Genomic DNA, 23,211 nt, shown 5'->3' on the forward strand with positions numbered 1-23,211 from the left:
AAGGCATTAAAGAAATACTGTCATGGGAAAACATGTTTTTTCCAAAGCACATCAGTTAATAGAGCTCATCCAGCAGAATCCTGCATCAAAATCTGTTTTTCAAAAACACAAACAGATTGTTTTATATTTAACTTTCACAAATTTCACATGGGGCTAGCCATATTCTTCATTTCCCAGGGTGCCACAGCCATGTGACCTGTGCTCTGATAAACTTCAGTCACACTTTACTGCTGAGCTGCAAGTTGGAGTGATATCCCCCCCTTCCAGCAGTCGATCAGCAGAACAATGGGAAGGGAGCAAGATAGCAGCTCTCGGTAGATATCAGAATAGCACTCAATAGTAAGAAATCCAAGTCTGGTTTGGGACTCCTCCAATTACATGGGAGTAGGAGAAACAATAGGTTACCTGAAAGCAGTTCTAATGTGTAGCGCTGGCTCCTTCTGAAAGCTCAGACTCAGGCACAATGCACTGAGATGGCCCCTACACACCAATATTACAGCTAAAAAAAATACATTTGTTGCTTCAAGACTAACATTTTAAATGGTAGAGTGAATTATTTGCTATGCAAACAGTGTAACCTGACAATCAACCATATGTGGCTGGTCAGCTTTTTATTTTTTATGCATAGATTATGTGCATATATCAAAGGGCTGACTGTCAGCATAAAAAGGTTTAAGGTCTTTAAAAAAAGTAAAGATGGTGCCCCTTATGGGAATGGCATATGGAGCAATATAGAAACTTCCAAAGAGGGGCATTAGCCATGTGGTTTATAAGGGCTGCATGCACGACAGAGAGCCTGTTACTAAGGAATGCTGTGGGACAAAACCAAGTAAAATAGTTGTAGTTTCCCTATTTCATAAAATGTTAAACAGTAAAATGAATGGCACAAGATGCCTACCATTCAAGAGCCCAGGTGGCCATTAGGTAAATGCTAATGTAGTTTGTGTCCCTGTGATTACTAGTGGCAGCCAATGCCTAGAGTGGTAGAACACTAAATATAATGACAACAGTATCTTCAGTGCAATAACTTGCAGCACATAAATGTAGTACAGCTGTAAGTGTTGGTTCAAAGAGAAATGAGTGTGTGTGTGTGTATATGAGCTGCTTGCGTGTAGGCATCTCCAACTGGGGAAGTAGCGCATAACTCCCTGCAACTCCCAGTATCTGTTTTATGTGTGTTACCCTTGGCCCTGCTCACTCTGCTGGGTGTCCCGTGGGCTGGGAGGAAGAGCACAATGGTAATTAGTAAATAACCAGAACCGAGGTGTCTCTTGCAAACATGAACTTCATTTATAAATGCCAAACAACAGTCAGTTAGCGATGCTACAGTCCCACATAAAGTATAAGGGTGATACAGTTTCTTTATTTCTCTCAGCAGAGGTAGTGCTCTCCTTCTGGCTCCTATTTACCCTACACTTACACACCGATGTCCCTCCAGTGGGCAGCTTAGGTCATAAAAAAGTAACGGAGCAAAAAGTAAAAAGGAGTAAAAAAGCAACGGAGGTCAGACCCATAGTTTGGGCCTCCCGGGGAGGTACGGCGCATACTAGTTATGCTGCTGGTTCACACTATACTTTATATAGCTTAGCTTTTAGCTAGTAATCCAAACAAATTGTTAAAGGAAAACTGTACCACCAGAATGAATACTTAACCAACAGATAGTTTTTATTATGTTAAGTGACCTATTAAAGAATCTCGCCAAACTGGAATATATATATCAGTAAATATTGCCCTTTTATATCCTTTCCCTTGAGCCGCCATTTAATTATGGGCTGTGTGCTCCCTCAGAGATCAGCTGACAGGAAATAATGCAGCTCTGACTGTAACAGGAAGTAGTGTGGGAGCAAAAGGCAGAACTCTGTCCATTAATTGGCTGATGGGGCCTAGCATGTATGTGTGCCTTGGTTTGTTTGTGTGCGCTGTGAATCCTATGATACCAGGAGGCGGCCCTTAATTCTTAAAATGGCAATTTTCTATTTAGGATTACCCAGTGGCACATACTACTAAAAAAGTATATTTTTTTGAAAATGGTTTATTTACATATGAACTTATTTATGCAATATATTTTTATAGAGACCTATATTGTTTGGGGGTATAGTTTTCCTTTAAGTGTTTGAAACTGGCAGAGGCACTGTTGCAGATTAGCACCTACTGTATGTTACTAAATCAGCCCGATAAAGTAAGATTCAATGAACTGTCCCAGGGATGAGCCGATTGATACTGAACGCACATGTAAATAGTCTATCCCTGATTGATTATATAACCCAGGATACAATATCTGCCTTAGTGAGGTAAACTCTGTGTTACACTAGACTCCCTTTCTAAGCTGGGCCCTCAAAATGGTGGAGGGGGAAGGAAGAGGTGATGTGTAACTACACCTCTTAGCTCCTTGTAGTAAAGTGTAGAAGATGCAAGAGGTTCTTAAGCATGAACAAAAAGTTTTTTTGAGCAATGTCACAGGGTTATACTGTATGCATAGCAGGTCAGAGAGATAGATAAATAGATAGATAGATGATAGATAGATAGATAGATAGATAGTAGCAATATTCAAATACAGAGCAAGGCAACTGCATCACCACCAGACAGGTGTTAGATGCACCTTTAAGGCTTCCTGCTTGTGGTCCTGATCTCCTCCAGTAGAAATGTTCAGGGAGTAGAATACTAAGCCTGAATCCCTATTGTGGTCCCATAACTCTAAGACCAATTATGCCTCAAGTAAAGTTATCCCCAGCTATCAATCCTAACTGAGAACACAAAGACACTGTTGCTATCTAAACTGTCCAACTTACCTTCCAAAAGACTATGACAGATGCTTTTCTATTGCTGCCTAACCTCATTCATGGGGTCCCTGTTCCCTGACTTCCTAAAAGGCTTGGTTCCTTTAGGGCTAGAACTCTGGGGCCCTGTTGTTCTGGGCTTCCCAGGAGACATCCATCTCAGTCAGAAGATGGAGGCCAAAAAGTAAGAGTAACACTCTCTGGGCCAGTGGGTAATAATAACCCATCCAGGCACTGGGAAATAATAGGTAAGGTAAGGATGCCACCTCACCCCTTAAATACTGGCCACATATTGAATACACATCCTGCACGGTAAGTTAGCAATGAATTTAGATTCATGCTGCATGGCTGCACATAAATCAGTTAAGTCTGTAGCATGCATCTAAATTCATTGCTGATTAGCCATACAGGATGGGAATGTATTATGTGACCAATTGAGGTGACAGCTCTTGTCACAGGGAAAGTCACTACTACAGTGCAGGAGATCAAAGGGAAAAGAAGGACTTTTCAATTAGAATCCGGGACTGCAGACTGAGCTGTTAAAATCGGGACTGTCATGCCAAAATCAGGACAGTTTGGAGGTATGTACTAAGCACTGATTATAACTGATGACATCGCTAAGCACTGTTTATAATTTACAGGATATTCATGGCTCTTGTGTATTATAAGGATATTAGAAGTCACAGAGGAGTTACATGAGCATGTAAAAGCACAAGGCTGCAGGCACCAATTATATCTCATGGCATCATTGAGCAGTAATTATAACAGATGACATACATAGTTTATAAGGATATAATTTACAGAATATTCATGGCTCTTGCATATTATATAGATATATATGTTCCAGTTTTGTTTTGTTCTATATAACAAGCATATTACAAGACAAAATACATCCAAACCAAGGCAAGCAAACAAATAAAAGTCCCAGATGTATGTATGTATATGTATGTATGTATATCTTTATTTATAAAGCGCTACTTATGTACGCAGCGCTCTACAGTAGAATACATTAATACAAACAGGGGGTTATTAAGATAATAGATAAATACAAAGTATAACAAATAAATACAGATAGATACAAGATAAATACAGTTACAATAAGTTAAGAGTCAAAGACACAAGAGGATGGAGGTCTCTGCCCCGTAGAGCTTACAATCTATATGGAAGGGTAACTTACAGACACAAATAGGCAAATATAAGTGCTGTAGGTCACAGTGGGTGATTTGAACAAAGTCTAATTTATATGTACATGATAAGGAATGTTACTAAACTCATATATTTAATGTAAAAAGAAAATCTGTAGGAGAGAATCTCAAGCAAAACTGTAATATTTTCACACATTTTTAGGTTTGGAAGGAAACAGAAGCCAGACAAAGGGCCAATTCAGCCATTTCTTTCCCAGAGACTGAATAACAAGATCCTTCGTAAATGACTTTCATCCTGTAATGTCTTTTAACACATATAATTGTGAAGTGCTGAATGTGGCCCGGGGAATGCACTTCATAAAAGGAACAAGCCAAAAAGGGTTCATGTAAGAGTTTTTATGGGAAAATGTAGCAATATCCAGGTTTGACTGCTCAGTTTAGCTACTGTGCAAGGTTTTAGTCTGCGAGACAGTAAGCAGCGACATCTTGTGGCAATAATTCATAACTACTGTTGCACAGCAAGCTGGAGCTAAGTACAGCTACGGGACCCGTTATCCAGAATGCTCTGAATCTGGGGTTTTCTGAACAAGGAGTCTTTCCATAATCAGATTTGGATCACCATATCTTGTCTACTAAAAAATAATTTAACCATTAAATAAACCTAACAGGATAGTTTTGCCTTCAATAAGTATTAATGATATCTTAGTTGGGATGAAATACCAGGTACTGTTTTAATATTATAACCAAAAATAATTTTTAAAAATGTGAATTATCTGATTAAAATTGAGTCTATGGGAGATGGCCTTGCAGTAATTAAAAGCTTTCCAAATAATGGATCCCACACATGTACAGCATATGGGATGCAATGTTCATAGATTTCAGCACATATGGCTATTTTTGTTTGCAATATGAGGCTTTGGTCACAGTAAAAAGGGGGTTTTCATGTCCCTACACTGTTTTGCAAGGTTTAGATTCTGCTGAATATTTAATGCAGCTCATTTAAACCTTGGTATCCTTAGTGTGCCTATTATTTCACTTCTAACTTGTTTCGTTGGAAGGCAACTGTTTATCCTGGGTTGCCAGGCCGGATAGTTATGTTATAGGCACCAACAACTGGTGTTTGACGTGGAATGAAGCCTGTTGTAGTGCAGCAATAGCACTTTAATCTTTAAAAAAGTAATCCTCTGCTTATTGTATTGCACTTCTACTAGTGGTTCTATATCTCATGGGGCAAAAACCCTGGAAACGACACATAACAGCATTACTATATCAATAATAACAATATACTTGTCAAATTCTTACATGTAGATGAGCATCCCCCCCCACCAAAAATCCTGCTTCCATTAAATCACCTCTAACAGGAATGCTGCCAATCTCATATTAAACATGTGGGTGGATCTGCTAGTAAGGCAAAATAACACAAATTTATAGGGTAACTGAATAGCCATACTACATATGTGTCTACAATGATTCTGCTTTAAACAAGGTTCTATAGGCTTTGCACCCACAAGACTGCATTGCCACAGCAGCTCTACCCCTTGTGAAATTCACCTGCAGTAATGAGAGATCATTTAAGGAATCAGGGAAGCTTCTAGAAAATCCAGCTAGAAGCGCTGCACTGAGTGCATTTCATTCAGATGCAAGGAATTTGCAATGAGTGGAGCCCAGCAACCTGTATTTATTAGAAGCATGCCTGATTTTGCTAATGATCTTGTAACCATACTCTATAAGCTCATGCTCCCAGCCTGTGAATCTCTTCCACTTCTGCACTGCTTGACTTTCTATTACCTTGGTAATGAACCTTCTGTTTATTTTTTATTGCCTTTTGCTTATTTTTAATTGCATATATTTGCAGTGTGTTTTCCCCACTAGGCCCATTCTGCCTATATGCAGGACCTAACTAACTGGAGGCTTTGCACTGTACTGTATTCCACTCCACCTGTCCCACTTTCCCCTGCTACCTATTGCACTGGTACCTGCACTACATAACAAGTGGGGTGGAGGGGGGCTTCGATCAGGAAAGAAGTTCTGGTTACAACTCAGGGTTGGCAGGCAGAAGAGGTATGTGCTTTATGCCCCATTAACATTGAGCCTTAGGTATGTGCCTGCCCCTAGTTATGGCCCTGAGTGTGCACTAGAATATATCAACATTGGTGAATCCAAACAAATGTCACATTGCAACTAAGGAGGTAGTTTATGGCTTCTCAGCTGGACTTTTAAATAGTGATTAGCGAATCTGTCCCGTTTTGCTTCACCATAAAATTTGTGAAATGGCAAGAAAATTAGCGAAACGGCGAAAAATTAGCGAAACACATTTTTTGACGCCTGCATCTTTTTTGCCTCCCGCATCTTTTTTGTTTGCCCGCGTCTTTTTTTGTCGCCTGCATCTTTTTTTTGTCGCCTGCATCTTCTTTTTGTCGCCCGCACTTTTTTTGACGTGGCTGTGCCCAAATTTTGACGTGCTGTGTCCTTTTTGCCGCCACTGCACCCTTTTTTGATGAGACCACAACCAATTTGACGCACGTAAAAAAAAGTTTACGCGTGACTAATTTTTCCGCGGTGCATTTTCACAGAAGTTTAGCGAAACAATACGCCAATGGCGAAATGCGGAAATTGCCTGCGAATCCATGCCTGGCGGAAAAATTCGCTCATCACTGCCTATAAATCTACAACATCAAACAATTAGCAACCTAGGCTATAAAGGAAATGATCAAGCATGATACGGTTGATATACAGTATAAGTCACCAAGATGTGACCACTTATGTGTTTGTACTTTTTGAACTTGCACCCTTCCCTGCAGGTAGAAGAATTGCCGAAGGGAGATGCATTCTGCTTGGGAAGGCAGAGACCAGTGTTTACCCCATGAATACAGTGCTGCCTGCATTTGGTAGCTTGTATTCATAAGAGGTGGAAAGCATATAAGCATTGTGCCTCCCAACCCCTACCCCTGCTGTAGTGCTTTATAAATGGGAACTAAGCAGTGCGCTTTTATACCGCTTAGTACTCCTGCAGTAAACCACCCCTGTGAACTCATTATGGCAAATAGCTCAGAAAGTGTTTATTTCTATTTATTTGTATGATTAGCAGAACACCAGAAAGACTCCTGTATCCTTAAGCTGTTGGGCAGGCAGAGAATCACAGAAATGTTCATCATTATTAACCTTGTCAAATCATTTCACAAATCTGACAGGCGGGCTGAGATCAAGATTCCTTGGATACCCGACAAACAGTGTGATCCGTGGAAAATCCTTCAGTCCATGGGAATGTGAAGTGACAGGGTGAGAGGGATTGGCTGTATTAGGAACAGCAGTTACTGTATGTTATGTTCCCCTTTAGCAAGTGCCTCTGTAAGGGGCATGTAGACTAAGACAAACTTAGACCTAGGCAGTAACTCAGAGGGGCTATTTATCAACATTCTGATTATAGTGGTTTTAGAGTTTTTTGAAACCACGAATAAACTCATTTCCACTAAAAGCACAAATGTCTAGTCAGTTATTAAAGGATCTGAATATAAAAAGCACAAACAAATAAAAATGCGGAACAAAAATGAAAAGAACATGGAAACCTCAAATGTAGCATTTTCGTAAGAGTTTTTGTGTGCTTACAAATGAATCCCCTCCCCTCTCACCCATGAAAACATCAAATAGCGATGAGCACATTTTAACAAAATGATATCAGAAGACTGGAGTTTTTTTTCTCGCATTTTTTTCTCGCATTTTTTTTCTCGAGCCAAATGCATTGGAGTCAATGGAGTTTTCTTGCATTTCTCACAATTTTTTTCCCTATTAAACAAAACAAGATGATAAAATTCTAGTAAAGATTTGCAAAATGTTTGCCATTTCCGAAAATGAAAATTGCAACGCATTTTTGCAAAAAAAAAAAAAAAACTCGCTCATCCCTAGTTATCAGCATACCAAGTAGTTGGCTTAAAGCAAGGATCCCCAACTTTTCTTACTCGTGAGCCACATTCAAATGTAAAAAGACTTGGGGAGCAACACAAGCACCATAAAAGTTCATGGAGGTGCCAAATAAGGGCTGTGATTGGCTATTAGGGAGCCTCTATGCACACTATCAGCTTACAGGAGGCTTTATTTGGTAGTAAATCTTGTTTTTATTCAACCAAAACTTGCCACCAAGTCAGGAATTCAAAAATAACTACCTGGTTTGGGGGCACTGAGAGCAACACCCAAGGGGTTGGTGAGCAACATGTTGCCCTGAGCCACTGGTTGTAGATCACTGACTTAAAGGCTCTGTAAACTCTGAAAGCAATATTGGTGTGAAGGCGCCATCTCAGTGCATTGTGCCTGAGTCTGAGCTTTCAGAAGGAGCCAGCGCTACACATTAGAACTGCTTTCAGGTAACCTATTGTTTCTCCTACTCCCATGTAACTGGAGGCGTCCCAAGCCGGACTTGGATTTCTTACTATTGAGTGCTATTCTGGGAGCTGCTATCTTGCTCCCTTCCCATAGTTCTGCTGGGGGGAGGGGATATCACTCCAACTTGCAGCTCAGTAGTAAAGTGTGACTGAAGTTTATCAGAGCACAGGTCACATGGCTGTGGCAACCTGGGAAATGAAGAATATGGCTAGCCCCATGTGAAATGTAAAAATTAAATATAAAAAAAAATAAATCTGTTTGCATTATTGAAAAATGGATTTCAATGCAGGATTCTGCTGGAGAAGCTCTATTAACAGATGGGTTTTGAAAAAACATGTTTTCCCATGACAGTATTCCTTTAAATTGCTCTGAGCACTCAAAATTAATTTACTGAGAAAAGAAAAGTCTTGTGATGTTGCTCTGCTTAGAACTGACCAGAGGAACAGCAGCTAACGCTTATCTGCTAACTGTAATGTTGGGAGCATAGCAGCATTCACTCACTGTAGCTATTGGTCAAAATGACCAGCAGGTGTTGCTGTAGCATCAAAATCATTATATTAGCTTAAAAAAAAGTTATTAAAGCAAGTTGTAAGAGTGCTTAGAAAAGAGATATGAACAACTTTACAATTTGTTTTGAAGGTTTACATTTCCTTTAACATGTATTTAAACTCCACAGATACAATGTATATTTATTTAGGGCAGTAAATGTGTTGAAAACACAACTAAGTTACTAGATGTATCTACATTTTTATTTTAATTCTTTTGTGTCGAATGATTCTATAAATATGTTTCTAACAATCAATAAACCCAAAAGGAGCAGAACAAGTAATACCTGGCCATAGTTGGACATAGGTGAACGATGTAACGATGTAACTATGTAACTATGATGCAAGGAAGCCACCAGCAAAAGGCAGAATTAAGCAGCAGATTTTGCCCCGTTACACTTAGGGTGAATGCGCACTCACAGGGTTAATGTAATAAAAGTCTAAAAACCCATAGCAACCAATTAGCAATCTGGGTTTACGAAAAAAAAAAAAAAAAAATCAAAGAGTTGTACTAATGTACAGTATATTGTAATTTTTTTCATTTGCATCTAATAGCTATTTATTAGTGACCTTAAACGCAAGCACAGTAATGATTATGGCTAAAGTGAACTTTCCGAACAAAACCTTCAGCCAATGCTCAGGGGGACATTTCTGTAACGGTGACATTTGTGACTTGCAGAATAGAGATAAGTTTTATCTTTAAGGTTGGTTTCATGACCACAGAATCTACTGTACATGGTGAAATAGAACAACGCGTCCCTGCTGCTTAATAATGTTTTATAGGACAAAAAAAGGAACATTTCTTCCAAAACAGAAAGAAAAAATGACATTTTCCAGTCTTTTCAGAAGCTTCCCCTAGAGTTACCAAAAACATATAACTACTGTTTTTACAAGCAACTCACCCCGCATTATAAGTGTATTGTATATGGCATATGTATGCAGCAGCGTAAGAAGTTGGTGCCCTCAGAGGGGCCCGGCACACAGCTACTTAGTGCTTTATCCCACCCGCCCCCGCCTGCCCATGTTCCCTCTCCCCTTCTGTGGCTGGGGGAAAATGCGTTTTGGGGATTTTTTTAAACTATTTTTTTCATTTACTTCCAGCTATAGAGGAAGCAAACCCTGCCGTCCGGGGGCCCTTTGTGGCCGTGGGGTTGGCTTCCTCTATAGCAGTGGTTCTCAAACTGCCTAATGCTGCAACCCTTTAATACAGTTCCTCATGTTGTGGTGACCCCCAACCATAGAGGAGCTGTGTCTCAGTTCCTAAGACCATCGGCAATATGTGTTTTCCGATGGTCTTAGGCTTCCCCAGTGAAAGGGGTCCATACCCACAGGTTGGGAACCGCTGCTCTATAGTTACGCCAGTGTATGTATATATGTAATGAGAAGCTATATAATATGTACAGTACAATATTCAGCTTACTATGTGGGGTAGCACTTGTTGCAGGATAACATACTGGTTTGGGTGTGAGACATTTTCTCAGGTAACTTTTTTACGGGACCAATTAGGGGTCTAATGCATGCCTCTCACTTACCAGTTGCCATTTACAAACTCCAATAGGAGTGAGGATTATAGGACAGAGACCTAGGCAGATCAGGGCTGCATTACAAAATAACTGGGCATGGCTGGGTGGCTTTGGGTTGTTCCTAAATTGTCCAGTTTTTGGTACTCAAATGTTGGGAGGTATGGTTATGTAGATACATCTATGTATATGCATTATTAGGTTATAAGAGAAGAAAATGAAAACCCTAAGGAGAAAGTCATATAAAACTTCTCATCAATATCAACATCACAAAATGGTTCTTTTCTCAGAAAATTCATTTTCATCTCATTATGCCCTGGTTATACCCTGGCAGAAATGACCAGCAGGTGGTGCTGTTGCATCAAATTCATTATATCAACTGTTTACAAACTGCTAATACAGGTATGGTATTTGTTATCCAGAATGCTTGAGACATGGGATTTTCTGGATAAGGAATCTGTTCATAATTTGGATCTCTGTACCTAAGTTTGCTAAAAAGAATTAAAACATGAACTAAACCCATCAGGATTGTTTTGCCACCATTTCAGAGCTTTTTAGATAACAGGTTTCGGGATAATGGATCCCATACCCGTACGTTGAATACTAGAAAAAACACAGTTCACAGAGTGCTCTGGGCAATTTTACATTCATTTGTTTAGAGGGTTTACATTTGCTTTCATACTGAAGTCATGTGTTGCTAGCTAATCAGTCATTTCCACTCTTTTTGAGCCTCATTCAGCAATTACTACTTTTTTTAGTCAGTCTTTTAAAAATAACTAGCCTGTTACTCTGTAGTGACTGCCATTGTCTGGTTCAATATTGATGTTAATTTTGGGCAGGGTCAGACTGGGCCGGTGGGTCACCGACATAGTCCCGCTCCCAGTTCACTCTCTGACCCAGGCACTCCTCCCTCAGCCGCTGACCGCTGCCGCAAATAAGAGTGTGCAGGGGGGTAGGTTTGCAACTAGGGGTAGGAAGGTCCGTGACTGGGATGGGGGGCCCCTGAGGGGACAGCCCTGGTTGACCGTGGACACCCCAGTCCGACCCTGCTTTTGGGGGCTTATTCATTTAGTGGGGTGTTCTTGTACTTTCATCTGTCCTGTGTATGTTATAAGTAAATGCTGATCCTTTGTTGTATAATCTTTTACACATTTTTCTTGTTAGCAGCTGTATCTTGTAAATATATATATATATGTAATCTGCATCAGAATTTCCACCTACATTATATGACTTCCTAACAGTGTGTTTGTGCTGTTTATTCTAACAGGAATAAAAGTGTGTGCCATTTGCTGTGTATGGAAGTGTTGCCGTTTGTTCTGAATGTTAAGGTGCTGCTCCTTGGCCCATACTGACACATCTGACAGTGGAATCCATGACAGTTCTGTGCATAGGGGAATGGGGAGCTCAGTTGGCAGAAGCCTAATTGTTAAGGTAGCACACAGTCGCTGACACTGAGAACCAGTCTGGGAAGAAGATAAGTACAGTGTATATTAGCATGGACCTTTAAAACCCACTCTGCTTGTAGATCCACTAACATAGCAGGATTCGAGCCAACAAGGCATGATATAAAAGAGCACAGGAAGGCTAATGCAAAATACAGGCCGGATTTAAAAAAACAAAAACAAAAAAAAAACAAAAAGAGGAGAGATACAAAGCATAAGTGAAGAGGAATTTCACCTTAAAATAACAACTAGTGTGATAGTAACTAAATAATTATTAGACTACAAATAATAATCAGCTGCACATTGTGAACAGGCACAATGGAAACAAAAATGGGAAAAAATATCCTTAAAAATGATGTCCGTAAAACTGATTTATGTAAGACAAAAAAACAGATTTTACGGACATTATTTTTAAAGGATATTTTTTTCCCCCTAATGCTCCAGTAGGACACAAAGTGATATCTCAGATGGAGCAATTACATGTTGTACCTTATTAAGCCAAAAGTGGAGATGCATCATAATATGTCATAAAGGCTTCATGGTTGGTGCTCTGTGCTGCTGAAAATTATAGCTGTATTGTATCATTAATCATCATCAGCCAATAATTTCCACTCAAACATTTATTTTGTTATACATCCAAATTAGGGAAACCGATCCCCCATGGTGATTCTGTTTTAAGTCAAATTATTACAATTTTTAAAAATGATTTCCCTTTTCTCTGTAATAATAAAACAGTACCTTGTACTTAATGGTAACTGAGCAGCATGAATCCACAAATAATCCAAAGTAATCCTATTGGGTTTATTTAATGTTTAAATCATTTCTTAGTGGGCTTAAGGTACAGAGATCCAAATTATGGAAAGATCCATTACCTGAAAAACACCAGGTCCCGAGCATTCTGGTTAACAGATCCCATAGCTGTACTTTTTTCAGGTGTAAATTATTCCAGTGAAATGATGCATCTATTTGTGTATTGCATACTGGGATTTATCCACTAGAGGTCCTCCTTAATATTAGAATTCACTTTACTACACAGGCTATAAACAACATCAATTGCTTGATCGTTTGATAATTTATGTAATTTATATCAAATACATATAATTCTAATTTATAGGCAAACAAATATAACAAGAGTTGCACAAAGTAAATGTATTTCTGTAAAGTTTTTTAGCTTCATGGTGTTCACTGTCCTCTTGGGTTGATAAGTAATATCCATATTGATTCATCCAAGCCGCGGTTTCCGTTTGCTTTATTTGGTTTAGTTTCATTGGATCATTTGCCTGAAGGGTAGCGCTGCCAAATTGTGTTTATTTTTTGTAGTGTATGGGAATGAGATACATCAGAGAAGATTCATCTGAAACTGCAATAAATCTGTGCAGAATTTGTTACCAAATGATTCTGCTGAACTGATGTTTTTCTTCACACTTCATATCAACTGAAAGTAAAGGAACAATTATGCTGAAAGTAAGCTTCTCTTAAATTAAACAACATCAATTTGCAATGTGGATGACCCTTTTCTCTTACTATACAGAGAAGGCTTTAGTGCAGGGATCCCCAACCAGTGGCTCAGGAGTAACATGTTACTCACCAACTCCTTGGATGTTGCTCCCAGTGGCCAGTGATGAGGAAATTTTTTGCAAGGCATCGATTTGCAGTGATATTCTGCATTCTATTTTCATGAAACTGCATCAAAAATTTGCCGATTGACCCAATGACTTTAATGCATTTGGAGTGAGAAAAAAAGCTGCACGTGTAAGAAAAAAATTGTTGCACGTAAGAAAAATTCAAAGTAGGTGTCCATTTTTAATTTCCTGGCTTGGAGGCAAGTTTTGGTTGCATTAAAACTCAGTGTAATTGCCAAACAGAGCCTTCTTTTGGCTGCCAGTCCTCACTGGGCTACCAAATAGCCAATTATAGCTCTTACTTGAAACCCCCCCATGCTTGTGATGCTTCCTGACACTTTTTCCATTAGAATGTGGCTCGTGAGTGTAAAAGATTGGGGACCCCTGGTTTAGTGCCATAAAGGGTGCCAAATAGCACTCTACAATATTATATCTATAGAACACCATTCATTCAGGAGGATGAAGTCGATCAGAGCATAATATTAGTCATTTACATGTCACCCATGGAACAATCAAAATCTGGTTTCTTTTATTACTGACAGCCTTTACGATACATGAGTGGGAAAAAGCAAAGGCAAAATAATTCCTCCAACCCTTGTCACTTTTCTTTTTGCCTTGTTCCCCTCTCTGCCACCCTACTTGTTTTTTAACTTCACTTTTTATCAGTTCCTCCAAGTCTAAATCCAAGGAGTCTATTTCATTGCTAGACCACAGGAAACTGATAAGCAGTATATTATTTATGAGACTTGTTTCCACCTGTCCAAGAAGCTTTGCATTGTTTACCAACCTGGTCTTCTACATCTGCAGGACTAGATGCTGCTATGGAATGATGAAAATCAACCAAAGTTTCCATGTCAGAAGGCTTGCTCCACCCCTTAGAAAAGGAACGTTCTCTTAAAGTAATATTTAGATTGTAAGATCAATGGGGCAGGGATCTCCTTCCTCTTGTCTGTTTGACACTAAGCATTTAGTCCTTAATATAACTGAACTTTGTATTTATTATTGTAATGATCTGTTTGTTCGAATAAATGTTTGCCCTGCTATACAGAGTTGGGTAGGTAAGTAGAAGTATATAAATAATAATATACATTCTTACATACATACATACATACATTCATACATACATGCAAATGAATCTTCATGGTGAATACAGTGAGGTTTTAGAATGCCCTTTTGGCTGTTTTTGTAATGGCAAGAGTGGCTTGAATGTCTTATAGACAAGCATAATATCCAGGGATATGCTGAATTCTGATCTTGTACATGAAAATATGAGTGTGTGTCTATATCTACAAAGCTCCAGATTACAGGCCATCTCCTGTAGATTACAGGCCATCCAACATTACTTTGCACTTGACCCCAATATATTACATTATTTCTTACGCCCCATTGCCTGGTGACCACCACCTTACTGTCTCTTCTCAATTCCTCAACGTTCTACCAGTTGCCACTGGCACATTTATAGGCAGCATAAATTGTACTCTTGGTATATGCGTTTCTAATATATTTGCAGCAAGATGTGGTTGAGATTTCTAAATTAGTTATTTGTGGCTTAAATCAGGCATAATATTCAGTCCATAAAAGATAATTAGTGATGGGCAAAATGTTTCGGCAGGCATGCATTTGTGGCGAATTTCCGCGTTTCGCCAATGGCAGATTGTTTCGTGAAACGGATGAAAAAATTCACCGCGAAAAAATTCGCAGAGTGTCCAAAAATTGTCGCCAAAAAGAACAAAAGAATAGCCGACAAAAGAATAGCTGCGGGCGACAAAAGAATAGCCATGTGACAAAAGAATAGCCGCTGCAGCAAAAGAATAGCCGTGTGACAAAAGAATAGCAGTGCGACAAAAGAATAGCCATGGGGGCGACAAAAAAATCGTGGGTGACAATTTTTTTTGACGTGCGACATTTTCGGCGAAGCTAAACGAGACAGATTCGCTCATCACTAAAGATAATAAATATATAAACTAACATCAGTTTGGAAGAACTATTACTCTTATATGAGACCTGGAGGTAGACACTGTGGTGCCTTAGTACTGTATGTACCTATTAGCCACATTCTGCTGGACCTGTTGTGCCTACATAAGTAGAGATGTTGCGAACTGTTTGCCGGCGAACTAATTAGCGTGAACATCGGGTGTTTGCAAGTTCCCTAATTTTTCGCGTATGTTCGCAATTTGGGTTCGCGTGGCGTTTTTCCGCTGTGTTTTTTCTTGACCTAAAAACGGCGCACAAGCCACATGGCGTTTTTCAGCAAATCTCGTTTCCATGGTGCTAATAGTGCGAAATAGCAAAAAACGCCGCGTATTTCCGCTAGGTCTGCCAGCTGCCTTTGCGTATACATAGGAATAGCTTGCGTTTTTACGCAACGCTGTGCCAACAAAGTATTTTTCAGAGAAATTTTTGCCCTTGATCCCCTTCCTGCATGCCACTGTCCAGGTCGTGGCACCCTTTAAACAACTTTAAAATCAGTTTTCTGGCTTTTCTAGGTTTTAAAGTTCGCCTTCCCATTGAAGTCTATGGGGTTCGCAAAGTTTGCGAACTTTCGCACTTTTTGGCATAAGTTCGCGAACTTTTTTTTTGAGGTTCGCTACATCCCTATACATAAGCAGAGCTACCATTTCCTAAAGATAATGAGGGTCATTTATAAAGTTCACGTAGATAATTTTTTTGCGCAAATGGTAGCTTTGTGCACGTTTTCCCCTATATTGTTAAATTTTGCACTGCTGTGTCCGTATTTCCTTTTTTTGGGAATCTCAGTGAAATGCGGATTGTGCACACAAATTCACAAATGAGATTGCGGTCTGAGTGAGCAGGCCTTCTTTGCATGTTTATTGTGCGTAAATATAGCAGCAATTTTCACTTTGTGATTTTAATTTCGTAATTGGTGAAATCAGTTTAGCGAACATTTTTTTTCTGCCACCAAAGTTCTGCCGTAATTTGAATGCAGTGTGCACATAAATATTCGCAACTAGCCAAATTTAAAAATTCGTACTGTGAATAAAAAAGTCACAATTATGTTTGCACATTTAATGCACTGATCTTGGCCAGTTTTATAAATATAAACACGGACAAAGCAAATATATTCCCTGTGTGAATTATTCTGCGAGCCCCATTCTTTGAGCCCCACTGTAACTTATACACTCACAACTGCCACCAAAACAGCACAAAAAGGTTAATAAAATGATGGACAGCACAGAGCTTTCATTACTTTTCCCAGCTGCAGCTTAATTTCTTTGCTGTAGATCAGAAATGTTACATATATGTGGCTGCTAGCAACCGGAATATGGAGCATTTTACAGACTCCCGCTGACCTCCTTTTCTGGCAGGTTTCAAACTTATTGTTTTAATAATACCCACAAGAATAACTATTTCAGCAATTTTCCATTTAGAAAGAGGGATTCCTGTCACAGGTAATAATGTTTAGCAAAAAGTATTGAGTATAAGACAACTTTACCTTGTTAAACAAGTATTCCATTTCTGACAGTGACACTGCATAAAAAGCCCTCAGAAATAAGTAATGCAATTGCTGAAAATAGCTTAGGAATTAATAGGGTGCTCCTTTAGTTAAGTCTTGCAGTCGGAACATGTTATTTAGACCTAACACAAACCCTCATTATTCAATGATTATTTTTTAAACTCTTACAGGGGAATGTATGTCCTTGTCCATGTTTAATTCCATTAAATTTAAGGCCAAAAATAGACACAAATCCAAAAAAGATGATGAGAATCGATATCAACTGAAGAGTCGGTGTTTAAAAATGTTTATTTAGGTCTGACCCAGGCTGAGAAACTCGGGCACCCAAGTCCGGCCTATGCAAACTTCTGCCCCACCAACTCTAGACACAAACTTACTCCGTGTCCTGCTGGCTCTTTTGCAAAAGCACAGAGCAGAAGTAACAGTGCATTTACTCCCCTGAATCCCATCCCTCTTTAAGTTGTGATCTAGACAGTTGCCGTTGCCTACCCTGCCTGAGCCACCCCGAGTGTTACTCTTCGTACCACAGGAAAAGCAAGCACTCCCAGGCAGTAATGCAAAATAACTTTCTCCACATAACATGTACAATTCCTCAGTGTCCAGAGGACATTGGGCTTACCAGGGGTAGCTACTTTTTTTCTTTAAATGGAGGATTCCAGGTTTCAGAGCCAGCTGCCTTCCTCACAAGTCTTTTCCAAGGTTGAGGTAATTTCTAAAAAAAGGGGGCCTTTCAAGCCAGCATATAGAGGTAATGCTCAGGATGCAAGATTGATTTCCAGAGACTCTTAACGCTTGGACTAAATCGGTAGGTTTTCAAGTTTATTCTGTGAGCTGTGCAAATCCAATGCCTTTTGGAACAGACACCAATTGCAGGTAATTAGGTAATTACTCAGCATGACAGTATTAAGCTGTAGGTAATGGGGTAGGTAGGTCCCCTCCCCCTTTCATTCCTTCCTTCCCTCCCTCCTTCCTTGCTGTTAGGCTGAAGCCCCAGGAGTATAGGGTAAGGTTCTCTGTGTTCACTTATGTTCTGTTAGCCTCAAGCTGCTGTTACTTCCTTTTATACTGCTTTTTCTCAAACAGAGTTGGGCTAGTCTTTTTAGGCTAGGGAACTGGTGTCTGCAATATGTTATGTAACCTGGTCAGCCAGTGTGTACATTGGGACACATGCTAGCCTGGAATGGGCAGCATAGCAGTTGGCTCTTTAGCAGAGTCTTTAGGCCGGCTTATTGGAACAACTAATCTGAATGTGCAGCTCATAACACTTGTCATGCTGGGTAATACACCATCAATACTGAATATATATGTTAAAACATTTGAACGGACCTCATGCTGGGTAATATACCATTGATACTGAATGTATATGTTAAAGCATTTGAGTGGTCCTCATGCTGGGTACTATACCATTTAAACTGATAAGTATGTTAAAACACTGTGTGGTGGTTGTCTGGCGGGCTAAGATAACTAAGAATTTGAATGTATATGCTGGAGCATTTTAGCAGTTCTGTGTGTTGGAGGCTACGGCAATGTCCTGTACTGTAATGTAATGTACTGTATTATGATTATTCAGTTTTGGGTCATATTTGCTAATGCAGCCTCCAGGTAAGTATGGGTAACATATCACTCATAGTGACCCTGTATCATGTTTTAAGTAAAATTCAAATATGTTAAAAGCATGGTTTTCTATTGAAACATGCTGTTTGGGTATTGCTGACTTGGTTAATGCAGCGACTATGGCTTATGTAGAAGCAACAGCCAAGCTGGATAATGTAGTATGCATGTTAATGCAGTATCTATCGCTGTATTTTATCGGTATTAAGGCAGTGGTCAACTGGCTTGAGGGTACAACCAAGCAGAATTGGGGTTGTATAGGTATGGTGTGGTAGGTATCAATCTGGTCCCCTGGTAGGCTTTTGTGTAGGGCACCATCTTAGAGCTTACAGGGCTGCCAAGACTCTTGGCTGGTTGGCTGGTTTTCTATATCTTTCTATGGTCATACCCTGGTAGGTTCTTGGTTTTGAACCCAGGCTAGGTTGCTTGGTTTTCCAATAGGGCTTTCATTTGTGGCTGCTCTTGAGCTTTCCTGTGGCATGCTTGTACAAGATTCTGTGCAGAGTTGTTGGGTAAAATTTGTACAAGAGATATCATGCTCAGCGAGATGCTTCCCCACATGACTCCTTGCATGGCACATGGGTTTTGGTGTCTAGGATATGTGCAGACCCTTATGTAGACATAGAGGGGAGACAAATTATCTACAAGATGCATATGTTTTGCAGGGAGAAACAAGATGGCTATCTTCAATAGCTTGTCCAGGTCTGGTACAGTCGTTGACTGTGTTAATTTCCCCTGTTAAGTCTTTTCAGCAGGTGTTCACTACTTAAGCTGTTTCCAGTAGTGATATCAGGGAGAGCACATTATAACATGCTTGTAAGTAGTGGTAGTGAGAAGAGCTTATAGTCTGTTGCTATTTTCTTCCCTATTGGTAAAGTAATTAGTCCTCTTTCCCAGATGTGGGTTGCACACTCTGTATCATTGCTTTGGTGTGGGCTTTGCCTTTATAGAGTTCTAGTCCTTACTCTGGCTATTCACTAGGCTCATTTCTCTTTTATTTCAGTCCAGATTCCTGGGCAGATATAGAGTTCACAGGTTTATACCAGGTGTTTGTTTCTAAGTCCGACTGTGGGGGTTTCACTTGGTTTAGAATGTATCTGGAATAGATTTATATTCTGGGATCCAGACTTCCTTCCTTTGTGGAACTGTTACCCTGCCAGTTGGGGATATTAGCTTGCTATGTCCTGGAGAGTGTTGACATGGAGTGGCCAGGTAATAGAAAATTGTATTTTATATATATATATATAATACATATTATATATATATGTGATTTTCCCACAGTGTGACAGTTCCCACCCTTTTTCGGTAGTTTCTAGAGATTTATTACTAGACACCAGAGTGGGGGTGGGGTTGGTCTTTTAAAGCTTTGGGGAGGGTCCTTCTGATGGGAGCAGAGGGGAGGGGCTATCCCAGAGAGTATTGACAGGGAGCGTCTAGGAAAGGAAAATCATGGTAAGTATGATACAATTTTCCATTTTCCCCTTAAAAGCCATACCCCGCATGTGTATACATAAAACACAACATATTTTTTTTTAATAAAATAGGAAGGCAGGCTCTCAATCTCTAAATCAAAAATTGTGATTAAAGCCAATCAAGTTTTACCAGTGACAATTTTTTTCTCAATCAATTTAAGTTTCAGAACAAAAACTTGTCCCCAACAAATATCACATTGTTCCATTTATTTTAAAATACTCTAAACTGTAAAATCTTCAGTTTTATTTGTTGTTGTTTCCTTTTGACATATTTTTATGTACAATACAAACCCATGGGTTTAACTTAAGCACAGGCTTGGGCTGAAAAGAAGATCAGAATATTCCAAAGTACATGCATCAAAAAAGCACTGCATAGATCAGAAACAGATGCCAAGTTCTTCAAGATCCTGAAGACCCTAAGTTCAAGATCCAGCTATCATTTGATCTTCCGAGAGCGAATATGGAATCTTTTAATCTAAGATTCCCTTGGAGAACTTGAGTTCACTTGAACAATTTATAGATGTTTTAAAAAGTTCTTCATGAAAATACCTCAAGGTTAAGTTTTTCCTTACTTAAGAAAACAGAATTCTCATTTTCTGGGAAAGCAACCACATAACTTGTTTCTGGCCCCTACAAAGTGATATTAGAACATTCTAAACTTCGAGTGCAGCTTCTGGAGACCAGCTTTGTTTAATTCTGTAAAACCCAACAAGACTTTTCTGCTGAATCTGAGTGATTTCCTAAATTTTGTGCCTCCTTATTGGCTACAGTGAGCAACATAGAGCCAAGGACCCAGCATTCAACCAAGTCTAACAACTGATCTGTAGGAAATAAATAATTAGCAGTTGTTAACTTACATATTTTTTCTATATTCTTAACTTTTTAATATGATTGATATATAAACATAATAGTATATGTAAAATAAGAGTAATAAATTCAACTGTTTAGATTTTAATAGCTGGAGTTTATTTGTAAACATTGTGCCGACTCCGTATATTTGTTCTTCCCTTCTGTAGCATTGAGCATAACCTTGTAAGTCTGTTTTTCCAAACATCCGATAACTCTGTTTGAATGATTACTCTTTGAGAGACTGACACTGAAAGAAGTTAGAAAATTATGGAAATGTTAAACTGTAATGTGATAAAAATCATCAAAGATGTCTGCAAGGGAGGATAAGATATGAAGGAAAAATGAAATATTACAATTTTGACAGGGCATTTAAAATGTGTTTATTTTTGAGAGTTTATATTTGAAGCGTCTGTAGCACTGTACACATAATTCATTTTGTTGAAAAGGAGTTTTGTAAGAAAAGAAGTAGGCTTAACTCACTAAAGGACAGGAAAAGTCCCTAAATGCCCCCAGAAACACTCGCACAAAAACTAGTAGACTGTCCTCAATTACTCCCCTAAAAACCTAAAAATAAGTGAAAATGGGTAGAAATGTGTGACTGTGAGGTATAAACACAGTGCTAATAATGTGCAGAACAACCAGTACAGTATTTACAATAATATATACAGTGTGTCCATGATATACTTATACATAATAAATTACAATGAATTGTAAGCAGTTTGTGACAAAAGTCCTAATACCCTATATGGGATAGACAGGTAAAACTAGAGGGTCAGCAGGATATTACAGTTCCATACTATAAGTACCCAATGTTTAGGAAAGGTAAGGGGAAAAGTAGGAACAAATGCACTAGAAGGCTGATGTACAATGATAGGTGCACCAGTTCAGTTGTCCATAGCAACTAATAGATCCTTGCTTTCTTTTCCTTACTTTCGTTTTGCTATGAGCAATTGCAGTTATGGAATTCAGCACCTGTTTTGGTAAATGCGCCTTTATATAGCCAAAAGTATCTGGACACCTGTCTGTTTAATATCATTATACATAATGTATTTCTCTAAAGATGGCCCTCCCTTTTACTGCTCTAACAGCCTCTGTCCTTCTGACAAAGCTTTCTACTAGATGTTGCTTGGATTTGCTTACATTTTACTGAAATTAGCCACTAATGTTGGGTGAAAAGCCCTGGCTCACAGCAGCCATTCCAGTTCATCTTCTACAGGTGGGCTGTACAGGGCTTCCCCAAACTCTTGCCACAAGATAAGAAGAACAGACTTGCTACTGATGGAACTAGGGACCTAGTCCAAACCAAGAAAAACAGCCCTAGATTATTATTTATTTAGGCAAGTAGCATTCTCCTTACAGCCACTAAACCAGATTTAACTTAGGCATTGCATTGTGCATTGATCGGCCAAAGAAAGCATTTCCACTACTCAAGGTGTACTTGCCTATGGCATCTCATGTGACTTCCAGAGATTATTTGGAACTTGGCAGTGAGTGAGGTGATTTTTATGCACTACACCCTTTAGCACTTTCAAGCCCATTTCTGTGCATTTAAATGGCCTTATGCTGCTTAATATATGTCATAGAAATGGTATAATTCAATGAGGTTCTACAGAGATATAAAGTAAACAGACATGGGACCAAGAATGCTTGGGTCAGGACATGGGGTTTCAGATAGGGAAGTCCTTATGTAAATCGGATCTCCATACCTTAAGTCTACTACAAAATCATTTAAACAGTAATTAAACCCAATAGGATTGTTTTGGCTCCAATAAGGATTAATTATATCTTAGTTGGGATCAAGTACAACTACTGTCTTATTGCAGAGAAAAAGGAAATATTTTTTAAAATGTGAATTATTTGATGAAAATGGAGTCCATAGAAGATGGCTTTTCTGTAATTTCTAACTTTCTGGATAACAGGTTTCCACAGATACATACACTAGTATCTTGCTTTGATCTGAATTATAATATCAAGAACTTTTCCAGTATCAAAGTACTGGTTTTGCCAGATAATGTTAATAGACGGCAGAATAGTTTTGTGACATTTAATTTGCCTCTCACAATATTTTTAATTGCTTTGTTTTCTAAATATGTGTTTGCCCAAAAAGAGTTTTTATGCTCACTATTATATTGAAGTCATGTACATTTTATATAGTTTTATTGAAGGACATTCTAGGATCTTTGGGGTGCTGTGTTGGGGTGCTCTTATTCTAACTTAAATACACCTTTTTTTCATCTTATAGTTCCATTATAGTCATTTGACCATAAATCAACTGGACATTAAAATGCTGGCGCTTGACTGACTCGCAGGTCCATCTACAAAGACCAGCAAAAGCTTTTATACATTTTTTCTAAACCGACCAAAAGCTATAAAAAC

This window comes from Xenopus tropicalis, chromosome 1, assembly GCF_000004195.4.
Source record: "Xenopus tropicalis strain Nigerian chromosome 1, UCB_Xtro_10.0, whole genome shotgun sequence".
NCBI classification, from domain to species: Eukaryota; Metazoa; Chordata; class Amphibia; order Anura; family Pipidae; genus Xenopus; species Xenopus tropicalis.